Source organism: Lissotriton vulgaris, chromosome 6 (genome assembly GCF_964263255.1).
Source record: "Lissotriton vulgaris chromosome 6, aLisVul1.2, whole genome shotgun sequence".
Lineage (NCBI taxonomy): Eukaryota > Metazoa > Chordata > Amphibia > Caudata > Salamandridae > Lissotriton > Lissotriton vulgaris.
Window position 1 is genome coordinate 66,736,868 of NC_141694.1, and position 13,891 is coordinate 66,750,758.

General features: G+C 46.5%; 1 protein-coding gene across 1 annotated transcript in view; it reads right to left on the minus strand.

Annotated features, from left to right (window-relative positions):
- The window catches only part of LOC147706795 (calpain-1 catalytic subunit-like), a 590,138-nt gene that overhangs the window by 59,904 nt on the left and 516,343 nt on the right, over positions 1 to 13,891 (minus strand). The gene's annotated exons all lie outside the window — the stretch shown is intronic.

The following is a 13,891-nucleotide window of genomic DNA, read 5'->3' on the forward strand; positions in this document are numbered from 1 at the left end:
TGACGCATTTGAGTCCTAGAAGTGGCGCAGTGAAATCTATTTCACTGCGTCCCTTCCATGACCCTTTCTTGCGTCAATACGCCCCCCTTGCATACATTATACCTGGCGCAGGTATAATGTCGCACAGGGGTTTACAAAGTGACGCATCTACCTAGATGCGTCACTTTCTAAATATGGAGCAACAAGGTTCATTTTTTACGCCACTGGTGCGTCACAAAAAGTGACGCACCGGCGGCGTAAAAGTGACGCACAGACTCATAAATGAGGCCCCTTGTCTTCACCACAACGCAAAGTTCAAGGTGATCTATTCATTGCTTTCTATCAAATCTTGCTGTGGGAATCTGCTGACTGATGAGGCTACTTTTTAGAAAAAAAAGCACAGTTCTACTGCCTCTTGTCCCAGCAATTGACTAACGTTCACCCCAGATGGGGTTTCTTGGCGCTGAATAACAGATGTTTATTGTTACCCAGCTCAGTGGTACTCATTTTGTCGTCCTCAGATGGATGAAAGGCTGAGTGGACCCACCGGGATTTGAACCTGTGACCATGAGGTCGGACACAGGCCCCTGCAGTGGATGAAGATCTCCCTTCAAGAGACAGAATGGTGTCACTGTAACAGCTCTACAATCAGACCCTCCAGGATTTCGCGATTTCGCGGTTTGCCGCGAAATCAGCACTCTTGTAAAAATGCAGCGATTTTTACAAAAGTGCCAGCGAAATCGGCACTTTTGGAAAAAATTCCGTTATTTTTACAAAAGTGCCCGCAAAATTGAAGGAATACCAATGACAAAACCAAACACCCCTTGAGTACTGGTGCATCCTTTCTCTTCATGTAGACCAGGCAGTTCCCGAGATACATCATATAGACAGTCTGGAATCCAGGTTAATTTCGTTTGTTGTGAATATTAGCCTCGGATTCTGGGGTAAAAGTAAAACTGCTGGGAACTACTTCATCTAGAACACATGTTTGATGTCACCCAGGGAGACATTCTGAGTATAGAGTTCTGTTTTTTTTATTTTTATTTTTACCGTGGCGATTAGTTTCTTTTCCCCTCAAATGGTTTGGGTAGTTTATTCCAGATTATCCAAAATAGTTTAATCCTAGTCGAATTAGCTGGGGATGTGTATCCATTCTTGAATAAACAATTTATTTATTTATCTATTTTTTCTCATTGCGCCTATTGTATGTTCAACCCTTTGAAAGTGTTCAATTAGCTTGTGCAGTTTTACTGTTTTTAAATACTTTTGTGTAGTTGCTAAATTCTTTATTTATTGTTGGTTTGAGTCGTGCATCTGTGTTGAGGTTTTAGGCTCGGACAGAGCTACCTAATGGGCATCTCCGATGCCTTTGTTCGCTTCGTTGCGCTTACAAACGGATAACGTAGTTTGCAGGAACTTTGCTCCAGCGCATTAAACCTGTTGCTTCTGTGCCACCGGGACCATGCCAGTGATTTCTTAGCAGAGGCCTGCCCAGAGGATGCTTTTTCATATGGAATTGGGGCACGAGCAGTTCATTGCTCCCAGCGCTTTGTAAATTCAACGAGGGCCGCTCCCAGTCGGTCACAGGCCCTCACAACTGCCCCTTCACTCGGCCCCCAAGAGCGCAACCCACGAGACAAGAGAAGGGACACCGAGGGGGATCATGGGAACAGAGATAAAGGGTCCAACAAAGGCCCTGGTCTGGGCTGCCTGACCTTGGCTTCCCGAGCTGGCTGTAACATGGCACATTGTGTGATCTTAGGCAAATATTCAATTTCTCTAAGGTAGGTTCTGCAATGTCATTTCCTATGGGATGCTACCAGGCCATCTCAGAACCTATACTAAAGCAAATGGAGGATTGCATTTCCAAGGGATAACAGCCTTCATCTGTGCTGTGGGCTGCTTCCTCTGTTCCATATCCCAAGTTGCCTATTTCAAAGCGGACTACTCTGCAAAACCAGTTTCCATTGATTTAAGGCTGAGAATGAATGATTATGAGTAAAATAAAGTGCAGCGAAAATGCCTCTAAATTTCCATATTCGTGCCGCTAAATTTCCATGTTAGTGCTGCTAAATTTGCTAATCCATGCCGCTATATCCTGAGGGGTCTGTACAATTATGGTCGCAACATCTTTGCTCCATTACCTCTCAGAAGTGTGCTGATAAAACTTGATGTTAGATCAACTTGATTCCATGCACTGAACTGGAAAAGACCAGTGTGAACTGGACAAAGAACTCTGCTGCCAGCAGTTGTTTGTTACTACACCTTTTGCCCTACACCGCCTGCTAATCCAACGCCTCTGCTACATTACCTAAAAATCTCATCCCCAACATCCTCCTTTTTGCTTTAATTTATATTACCCCACAATATTTTTTAAGTAACGGTTCCTTTTAAGCTATATCATAAATTACATCTGACTATATAATGTCAGGCAATGTACAGGGGAACTACCATGTCAGCAGGAAGGATAGGGCACCATGCCAACGTACCTAATAACCGTGATGGCAGCAGAGATTTTAATAGTATTGTGGACCCCACTCCGGATAGGTCTCTCCAGCCTTTACGAGACTCCATGTTTGTCAGACTGGCCCAGAAGTTTGTTTGCTGCCAGCTCCAGAGAGGACATGTCGACACATGGAGGCGCACCCACCAGATGACCAGGGATTACTCTATTTGGGTATACACGAGTTGCATGACCACCTCAACACATTCCTTTGTACTCATGAGATGCATGTGGCAGTGCAGGATGTTGAAAATCTGGCTAGGATGCTTTTCAATCACAACCTGGTCTTGCTCTTCCTGAATTGGGAGGTAGTGCGCCCCCTGCATCCCTGCTTAGTGTTTAAAGGTCAAGCCACTAGAGGACCCCGCATTCCAACATTTGATTAGGGAGGAAATAATGTGGTATTTTGAGATTAATGTGGCTATGGTGGCCACGCTGCAGCTTGACTGGGGTGCTTTTGAAGTGGTGATCTGGGGTTGTTGTATTGTGGAGGCGGTAGGAGAGCAGCAGACGTTGCTGAGGGAAGTTGAGGCCCTAGAGGCAGTACTGCGTGATGTGGAGAGGTCATGACCCTACTTTTCAGGAGGCACTCCTGGGGTCCAAGGAGACCCTGTCGGGACACATTGAAAATCTCTGGAGTTTTGACTACCAGGAGTATATGGTCCGGGCATATGCTGGGAGGGACAAATCTGGGTCCTACTGGCGTGACTCACTAACCCTACCAAGAGAGGTTCCATGATCCTGGAACTTAAGATGGCATGGGGAGGTAGATCTAAGGGGAAAGATGACATACATGACAGGTTTGGGGAGTATTATACATCCCTATATGCGGGTTCCCCATATCAAACGCTGCATTAGAGTGCCACTTTTCTAGAACCGCTGGCCCTCATGATTATTACCCTTGAGGAAACGGAGTTGTGTGGCAGTGATATTATGCTTTTAGAGATCAAAGCTATGGGGAAGAATATGGCCTATGGAAAGGTGCTGGGAGCGGATGCACTCCAGTTCGAGTTTTATGCCACATATGTAGATGTACTTGCCCCCAAACTGGTGGAGGTTTATAAAGCAGCACGAGACCGGGGCCGTGTACCAGCCTCTACTTGAGGCGCTGGTGATTCTGTTATTGAAACTTGGCTGCTCACCCCAGGATATGAAAATCTATAGGCCTTTATTGATGATTAATATCCATTATAAAAATCTTAGTTGTGTTCTCACCACGCAGCGGTTACCCTACATGACTCGGCTGGTACACACGGATCAGGTAGGATTTATTCTGGGGTGCAATACTGCACTCAACATCCGCAGGCTTCTGGCACTGATGGGGATACCCATGATAAGGAATTGGTAATGGTTATGCTGGTAGATATAGAGAAGGCCTTTGATAGTCTAGAGTGATGGTTTCTCCATAGAGTACTGGAGAAGATACGATGGGGGCCCAGCTTTGTGAATTGGACTAAGCTTCTTTACTCCAACCCCACAGCCCAAGGGAAGACTGGCAGTGTGATTTTGAGGGAATACATGGTGGGACGGGGTACCGGCAGGGGTGCCCGCTGTACCCATTGCTCTTCTCTGTCACGGGTGGGCCTTTGGCTTGTAGTGCAAGTTCTGGAGATTACTACAGGGCCTGATGGTCCGAGGATCGGGTCATCACATTCCACAGATGCTGATGATATGTCATTGTTTTTAAACAATGTGGGCGCAGACACGGCTGGAGCAGCTGATTTACTGGATCCGTTTGGGCCAGTGTTAAGCCTATGTATTAATTGGCAGAAGTCTGGCCTGTTCCTGATTTATGTGGGGCTGAAGCCATCCCCAGCCCTGAAGGGATCGAAGTGGGAGCCTACCTGCTTGCAATATTTGGGGTCAGAATTTACCATCACCCACAGGACCTCTGAGGATAATTTGGGAGCGGCTGTCTGGGCCATGCAGTCTAGAATGGAGTTTTGGAAGTTCTTGCTTGATTCGGTGGCCAGCAGTATTGCCATTGGGAAGATGGTGGCCCTGCCCCAGCTGCTTTACTTCTTTTTTGTCCTGCTGTTTCTTGTACCTCGGAGTGTTCTTGAGGCACTGCTGATCGATTTTGTATGTGGTTGGGCCGGTGTTGAGTGGCAATGGCTAAATCACAGGAGGGTGGTCTGGCAGCCCAGGATTTTTTTGTCTTATTATTCAGTGATACAGATGCAATGGTTTACCCAGTGGGTGGATTTTCGTGTAGTCGACAGACGCCCGGGAGAGAGGTGGGCCATTCATTCGCAAGCCCTGGGAGTTATTTCACCTGCTTCTGAATCCCTACCGGTTTAACTGGTTTCCCTGGAGAGCTCATGGGTATGAGGCATTGTTGGATACAAACATGTGCACGGCTCCCATACTCTCCTGATATACCGTTGCAGTGCCTGGAGGTGATACCCCACAGTGGCAATTGGTGTGGGGTGATGGAGTGGGTGGCCTCTTGTATTACTCCTGTGGGCGGTCGGTTTAGTGCAGGGGTGCTGCGCCCATTAGCAGACCTGCGGCTGGAGTATGAGGTGCTGGGGGTCAGTTCTTATTGCATAGGGCTGTGGTAGCAGTGATTAAGAAATATCAGAGCTGTCATCTTATTTGCACATCTGCAGGTACTCATAGCGTGATCACGTGCTTCTATCGGGCACTCAGAGCGGATATCGGTGCTCCCCAGGCAGGGTTCTGGTCGAAATGGGACGAAGATCTAGGGAACCAATCCAGGAGGCAGACAGGTCAAAAATTCTGGAACAAGTTCCAAAGGTGTCTGGGAATGCCCAGTTTAAGTTAACTAACTGTTATTTCCTTCACCAGGCGTATCTTACACCTGGCAGTGTGAATAGGTTTTACTGTACAGCCAGTGCGGACTGCCCTGGGTGTGACAAAGTCAGGGCTGAGGTGTATCATATGGTCTGGGCCTGTCCTTCCCTTTTGGGATTTTAGGAGGAAGTGACAGAGTTTATCAATGATGTTACCCATTGTACTATGTCCTGATTCCTGAGAATGTGGTTATTGGTTTGGTACCCGCACCCGACCAAATGTAAGGTTATTAACAGATTCCTTGATTTGCCCATGCTATGTTATGTTATAATAAGCTATACTTATAAAGCGCACTGACACCGTAGGTTTCCTGGTGCTGGGATAAAGATGATAGTGGGTGATGGCAGAGGGCTAGTTGGAGTTCGAGAAGAGCCAGGTTTTTAAGCTCTTCCTGAAGCTCAGTAGGGTGTCAGAGGTCTTGATTCCTTGGGGGAGGGAGTTCCACAGTATGGGTGCCAGATAGCTGAATCTGCGGCCACCCAGTTTCTTTAGTTTAACCACCGGGGTGGTTAGGAGGTGAAGATGGGCTGACCGAAGATTGTGGGCTGGACAGTGCGAGGTGATAAGAGATTTCAGAAAGGCCGGACACTTGCACTGCCGGGCCTTGTAAATTAGGCAGCCGATCTTAAAAGCGGCTCTTTGTTCAATAGGCAGCCAGTGCAATTTGGACAGGAGGGGCCTTGCTGACTGCCATTTTGGGACTTTATAAATGAGCCTTGCTGCCTGGTTCTGCACCATCTGGAGGCGATGAAGCAGGGACTTGGGTAGGCCCCAGTGAAGAGAGTTGGAAAAGTCGAGACGGGAGAGAACAAGGGAAATGACAATTTGCACCAGTGCATCATGCGAGAGTAGGTGAGAGATTTTCCGAATTTTTCTTAACTGGAACATGCTGGCCGAGATGGTAGCTCCGACATGGGTTTTAAGAGAGAGGTCGGTATCGATGGTGACGCCCAAGCTTTTTACCGAGCTCGACGGGCTGGGGGGCGTACCTACCTCTTTTGGCCAAAACTGTGGGCCCCAGAGAGCCGCGCTGATACCAGGAAAAATGAGTTCTATTTTCTCCGGATTTAATTTGAGCTGGTTAGAGACCATCCATTGTTGGATGTGGAGCATCACTGCCTGAAAATCAGATGCGTGGAAGGGTATTCTCAGATGTGAGACCCTTGCTCATTGCACCATCAGGATTCAAGCAAACCGGGCCGAAGACGGCTGTAATGCCAGAAACCGGTCCCCGGGAGCTTGTTTCCTTCCCAGTGTAAGAATTGGCTTCTGTAGTTTGGTTTGTCCTGTTCCCATCATGCACTGGGACAGGAACAGACTAATTTGCATACAGCCAGGTTCTGAAACTGGGATGGTGCAGTGAGCTAAAAAACGGTGTTGGATCTAGCCCTGATCTTTTGACTGGGTGAGAGCTTTCTGCTTAATTCAGAGACTCTGTCCCTCACCACCCCTTTTTGTAAATATTTTTGTCCACCCTAAGCGTGGAAGGGTATTCTCAGATGTGAGACCCTTGCTCATTGCACCATCAGGATTCAAGCAAACCGGGCCGAAGACGGCTGTAATGCCAGAAACCGGTCCCCGGGAGCTTGTTTCCTTCCCAGTGTAAGAATTGGCTTCTGTAGTTTGGTTTGTCCTGTTCCCATCATGCACTGGGACAGGAACAGACTAATTTGCATACAGCCAGGTTCTGAAACTGGGATGGTGCAGTGAGCTAAAAAACGGTGTTGGATCTAGCCCTGATCTTTTGACTGGGTGAGAGCTTTCTGCTTAATTCAGAGACTCTGTCCCTCACCACCCCTTTTTGTAAATATTTTTGTCCACCCTAAGCGTGGAAGGGTATTCTCAGATGTGAGACCCTTGCTCATTGCACCATCAGGATTCAAGCAAACCGGGCCGAAGACGGCTGTAATGCCAGAAACCGGTCCCCGGGAGCTTGTTTCCTTCCCAGTGTAAGAATTGGCTTCTGTAGTTTGGTTTGTCCTGTTCCCATCATGCACTGGGACAGGAACAGACTAATTTGCATACAGCCAGGTTCTGAAACTGGGATGGTGCAGTGAGCTAAAAAACGGTGTTGGATCTAGCCCTGATCTTTTGACTGGGTGAGAGCTTTCTGCTTAATTCAGAGACTCTGTCCCTCACCACCCCTTTTTGTAAATATTTTTGTCCACCCTAAGCGTGGAAGGGTATTCTCAGATGTGAGACCCTTGCTCATTGCACCATCAGGATTCAAGCAAACCGGGCCGAAGACGGCTGTAATGCCAGAAACCGGTCCCCGGGAGCTTGTTTCCTTCCCAGTGTAAGAATTGGCTTCTGTAGTTTGGTTTGTCCTGTTCCCATCATGCACTGGGACAGGAACAGACTAATTTGCATACAGCCAGGTTCTGAAACTGGGATGGTGCAGTGAGCTAAAAAACGGTGTTGGATCTAGCCCTGATCTTTTGACTGGGTGAGAGCTTTCTGCTTAATTCAGAGACTCTGTCCCTCACCACCCCTTTTTGTAAATATTTTTGTCCACCCTAAGCGTGGAAGGGTATTCTCAGATGTGAGACCCTTGCTCATTGCACCATCAGGATTCAAGCAAACCGGGCCGAAGACGGCTGTAATGCCAGAAACCGGTCCCCGGGAGCTTGTTTCCTTCCCAGTGTAAGAATTGGCTTCTGTAGTTTGGTTTGTCCTGTTCCCATCATGCACTGGGACAGGAACAGACTAATTTGCATACAGCCAGGTTCTGAAACTGGGATGGTGCAGTGAGCTAAAAAACGGTGTTGGATCTAGCCCTGATCTTTTGACTGGGTGAGAGCTTTCTGCTTAATTCAGAGACTCTGTCCCTCACCACCCCTTTTTGTAAATATTTTTGTCCACCCTAAGCGTGGAAGGGTATTCTCAGATGTGAGACCCTTGCTCATTGCACCATCAGGATTCAAGCAAACCGGGCCGAAGACGGCTGTAATGCCAGAAACCGGTCCCCGGGAGCTTGTTTCCTTCCCAGTGTAAGAATTGGCTTCTGTAGTTTGGTTTGTCCTGTTCCCATCATGCACTGGGACAGGAACAGACTAATTTGCATACAGCCAGGTTCTGAAACTGGGATGGTGCAGTGAGCTAAAAAACGGTGTTGGATCTAGCCCTGATCTTTTGACTGGGTGAGAGCTTTCTGCTTAATTCAGAGACTCTGTCCCTCACCACCCCTTTTTGTAAATATGAAAATCAGATGCGGCATCAGTGGTGTCTAAGGGGAAGACGATCTGCATGTCATCTGCATAATTGAGGACAGTGCATTTCCAGTTTCTCAATGAGTGGATTAGCGGCCGGAGGTATAAATTAAACAATAGTGGTGAAAAGGAGGATCCCTGCGGTACTCCACAAGTGGTGGGCATCTGCGTTGCTGTGAAGGGGCCTAGGTGGACCCTTTGCACTCTGCCCGAGAGGAAGGACTTGATCCATTCCCTGGCGAGGCCCTGGACTCACTGCACCATCAGGATTCAAGCAAGCCGGGCCGAAGACGGCTGAAATGCCAGAAACCGGTCCCCGGTAGCTTGTCTCCTTTCTGGTGAAGAATTGGCTTGGTAGTTTAGTCTGCCCTGTTCCCATGATGCACTGGGCCAGGGACAGACTGATTTGCATATAGCCAGGTTCTGAGCTGGGATGGTGCAGTGAGATAAATAACGGTGATGGATCAAGCCCTGATCTTGGGACTGGGTAAGAGTGGTCTGCTTAATTCAGACACTCTGTTCATCACCACCCCCTTTTCTGAATCGTTTTTGGCCACTATAGGTGTGGCAGGGTATACTCAGACATGAGTCCCTTTCTCACTGCACCATCAGGATTCAAGCAAGCCGGGCCGAAGACGGCTGAAATGCCAGAAACCGGTCCCCGGTAGCTTGTCTCCTTTCTGGTGAAGAATTGGCTTGGTAGTTTAGTCTGCCCTGTTCCCATGATGCACTGGGCCAGGGACAGACTGATTTGCATATAGCCAGGTTCTGAGCTGGGATGGTGCAGTGAGATAAATAACGGAGATGGATCAAGCCCTGATCTTTGGGCTGGGTAAGAGTGGTCTGCTTAATTCAGACACTCTGTTCATCACCACCCCCTTTTCTGAATCGAGGCCCTGGATGCCAGCCTGTCTGACACGGTGGAGAAGGATGTCATGGTCCACCGCGTCGAACGCGGCCAATAGATCCAGGAGGACCAGTGCCTGTGGGGACCCCCTGTCAGCATTCTCTCGGAGAGTATCAAGGACTTTCAAGATGACTGCTTCAGTGGAGTGCGCTGGCCTGAAGCCAGCTTGGATAGATTCCAAGAAGCCAGAGCTCTCTATAAATGCTGACAGGCATGTGGTCACATGAGCCTACAGGAGTTTAGAGATGTAGGACTGGAGGGAGATGGGCCGGTAGTTAGCAGGGTTAGCGGGATCGGCTCCCGTTTTTTTCAAAAGAGGGACAAGTATGGCCTCCTTGAACGCGCTGGGAACCGAGCCAGTGCTCAGGGAGGCGTTCAGGAGGGGAAGAATACTATCAGGTAAGGATGAGAAGATCGCTCTGAGGACTGGGGGAGGACAGCAGTCCTTAGGAGATCCTGATTTGATGTGGGTAGTAAGTTCTGATAGAGTACTGGTGGTAATGGCTGGGAACTGGGTGAGGGAGCAGGGATTGAGAGAGAGGGATTCTAGTGGGCTGGCAGGGAAGGGGGAAGAGATAGCATTCTTAATATCTGCAATTTTCTGGATAAAGAAGGTGTTTAGCGCATTACAGGTTTCTTGGGTTGGGGCCTGAGTGGGGAGCGCTCTGTGATCTGATAAAGTCATTCATAATTTTGAAGACTTCTTTAGATTTGTTGGGGGCTGAGTCAATTCTTTCCGAGATATGTGAGGCCTTTGCTTTGGTGATTGCGTTTTTGTAATCTTTGCGGGCACTCACGAACACTAGGTGGTCCGCATAAGAGTAACCCCGCCTCCAATTGCGTTCTAATTGGCGTAGCTTCAATTTTAGTGCTTTCAGTTCCTCGGAGAACCATCGATGGTAATTTCCATGTCTGGTATTTGCAAATTTAGTAAGCGGGGCAAACCTGTTGCTAGCTGATTGCAGCCAGGTGGCTATCCTGCCCTCCATAGAGTCGATGCCTGATTCAGGGTCGATAGTGGGGCAGGTGTTGGCTGCGAAGTCAAGGAACCCCTGGGATTCATAGGAATTCCATTTGCGGCACAGTCCACCAGGAAGGGTAGGTGTAAAGTAACCACGCAGTAGATTACTTTAGATATCTTTATTAAGATATAGCAGAAAGAACAGTTAGTGCCAGGAACACATCTGGAAGGCTTCACAGTCAGTCAGCAACTGCCTGTTAACCTGGAACACACCTGCATGATACATTCTAATGCTCTAACACACGAGCCTTTAAGAGAAAGGTACAACAGTAAAATAAACAACATAACACATCCCCCCCTTTACAAAATACAAAGAACTAAAAAGAAAAATATAAAAAAAACAATAAAACAAAACAGAGATGTAATAACACTTTGAACAGTAATTCCATAAACTCACATGACATAGTCATTTAACCACAAAGGTGGCGTTCTTTTTCTCTTTGTACAAATAGTATCTTCCACAACACCTGACTGCAAGTTCTCATTATCGCCACCATCCTTATCCACAGACCCTTCCCCTTCCCTTACTAGAGAAGGCACAGTTGAGACATCCACACTACAAGGACTACTTTGAGACTGTACATCATGTCTCTCCTCCAAAGCCAACCGAGATTGCAAATCACTATTTTCAAAATAATCCTCCACCCAATCAAAATCCTTTACCACATCATTACTAGATACAACCTTATCATGGTCCAAACTGATATCAAATGCAATGTCCTTGAGATTCCACACTTTCCCATCATCCAACCTAACTGAGGGGCATATTACCAAGGGCATTATCGCCGCATTAGCGGGACTTTTTCCCGCTAATGCGGCGATAATTTTATCCCCCTATTACCAAGCTGTCACTAACACCAGTTAGCGACAGCTTGTAGGCGATAGCGGGCATTTAAGGGCCCACTTTGCACGTCAGCGATAATTATCGCTAATGACATGCAAAGTAGGCGTGCCAAGATGTTAGCGACTGAAAACAGTCGCTAACATCTCTAACTCCTATTAACAACTTTTGGAAATATTCGCGCTAAGCGCGAATATCTCCAAAAGCTAACGCCTGCTAAAAGCAGTTCTTAGCCATGCTATCCAATGGAAGGTGGATAACATGGCTAAGAGCATTGTCATGATAATGCATGAATATCGCTGATTTTTCAGCGATATTCATGCATTTCGCAGGATTTTTACCGCTTTTGAGATAAACCTTGATAATATCGAGGTATCTCAGCGGTAAAAATCCTCGGTGCTCGGCGATATTTTTTTCCCGCTAACCAAGCAATAGCGATAATTATCGCTATTGCTTGGTAATATGCCCCTGAGTTTCTAAAAACTTCAACTACCTGCTTAGCCACATCAAACTTGTTCTCACCCTTCTGAACCCTAAAAGGCTTCTTCACACAAATCCAATCTCCAATCTTGACTTGAGCGTCTTTGGTACCATGAAGCTTGTCATAATAAACCTTGCTCTTAGAATGTACACTTTCTAAATTTTTCTTCACTAATTTTTCCAACTTACCTTCAAACATCCATCCCGGACTAAACTTACACCTTGGCGACCTGCCTCTCAAGATCACAAAAGGGGATAACCCTGTACTATTATGCACAGTAACCCTGTAAGACCATACAGCCTTCTGTATTTGTACCTTCCAATCTAAATTCTTATTGATTGCAGCTTGCAAAATTCCCTTAATTACTCTATTGAACCGTTCCACGGTACCGTTGCCACTTGCATTGTACAGAGCTGTGGTCTTATGTTTAATTCCACATCTTCCAAAATATTCTTTTGCCAAATTCGACAAAAATTGCACACCATTGTCCGTTAAGATGTTAACTGGTAATCCTTCCATTGTAAACATCTTGTCCAAAAATTTAAGAACATTTAGGGTATCTACCTTCTCTACAAATTTAACCAATGGCCATTTTGAAAAAAGATCTATAGCAACCAATCCATACTCTTTGAGTTCCCCTACCGGACCAAAAATGTCCACAGCAACAGTCTCCCAAGGAAAACTAGGAATTAAGCCCTCACTCATCATAGGTTTCAAGGTCCTTAAAGACTTGTCAGCAGAGGTACAAACCAAACATGCCCTCACAAAATCCTCAACCTCCTTATCCACCTTGGGCCACCAAAACAACTTCTTAACCGCTACTTTAGTCCTGACTATCCCAAAATGCCCTTCATGACACATTTGTATAATCCTTTTCCGTAAACTTACCGGTGGAACAATCCTGTCTCCCCTGAGTAATACATCTTTCTCAAAGGACAACTCCAGGCGTACTTCCCAAAATGGCCTCAATTCATTGGCAATAAACTTCTCCTTAGGCCAACCTTTGCAAATAAACTTAGATATATCCACTAAGATCTTGTCCTTACCATGCTCTTTAGCCCAATCCTCCTTGCTAATAGCAGGGACACCAGAATCCTGAACCAGAGCCACACTCAAACTTCCCCATGGATCATCTACACATTCCTCCAAAGGGGTAGGTAACCTGGACAAACAATCTGCCACTATGTTATCCCTACCTGGCATGTAACTTAACTTGTAAATATACTCTTTCATACGCATCGAAATTCTAGCAAGTCTGGCTGATGCTGTTGCAGTCCCTTCTGTAGATAATATATGAACCAACGGTTTGTGGTCCGTTCGAATATGTACCAACTTGCCCCACACAAAAGCGCGAAAATGTTCTAAAGCCCAGGCACAAGCCAGAGCTTCTCTTTCTATGATAGGATATCTTCCCTCAGCTGGTGACAAGGCTCTGGATGCAAAAAGAATAATCTTTTCTCTACCATCATCACCAATTTGCGAAAGCACTGCCCCCAAACCCTTATCACTTGCGTCAGTAGTCAGTAAACAATCCAAATTGGGGTCAAAACTTGAAAGTCAATTCACCTTCTGCAAGTCCATCTTAATTTCAACAAACTCCCTTTCACACTGCTCGGTCCATTCAAATCTCGCATTTTTTTTAAGCAAAGATCTAATGTTATACACTTTCGAAGCAAAGTTTTTAATGAATTTTGCGCAATATTCCGCCATCCCTAAAAATGATTTGATCTCATCTTTAGATTTAGGGGCTGGCGCAGCCAAGATATTCTCAACCAAGGAGACCTTAGGTCTGACACCATCCTCACTGATCACATGACCCAGGTAAGAAACACTTCTTTCACCAAATGTACACTTTGTCAATTCCACAGTCAAACCGGCAGAGCTCAAAACCTCAAACACTCTCATCAACTTAGCATCATGATCCTCCTTGTTATTTCCAGTAATGAGAACATCGTCCTGGAAAAAACATACACCCTCCATTTCTCCAAATAACCTGTGCATCAAATGCTGAAAAACAGCTGACGCTGACGCTAAGCCAAAAGGCATCCTCTTAAATTGATAGCACCCAAATGGTGTAATGAATGCCGTGAGATGTCTTGATTCTGGTTCTAAAACTACCTGATGATAGGCACA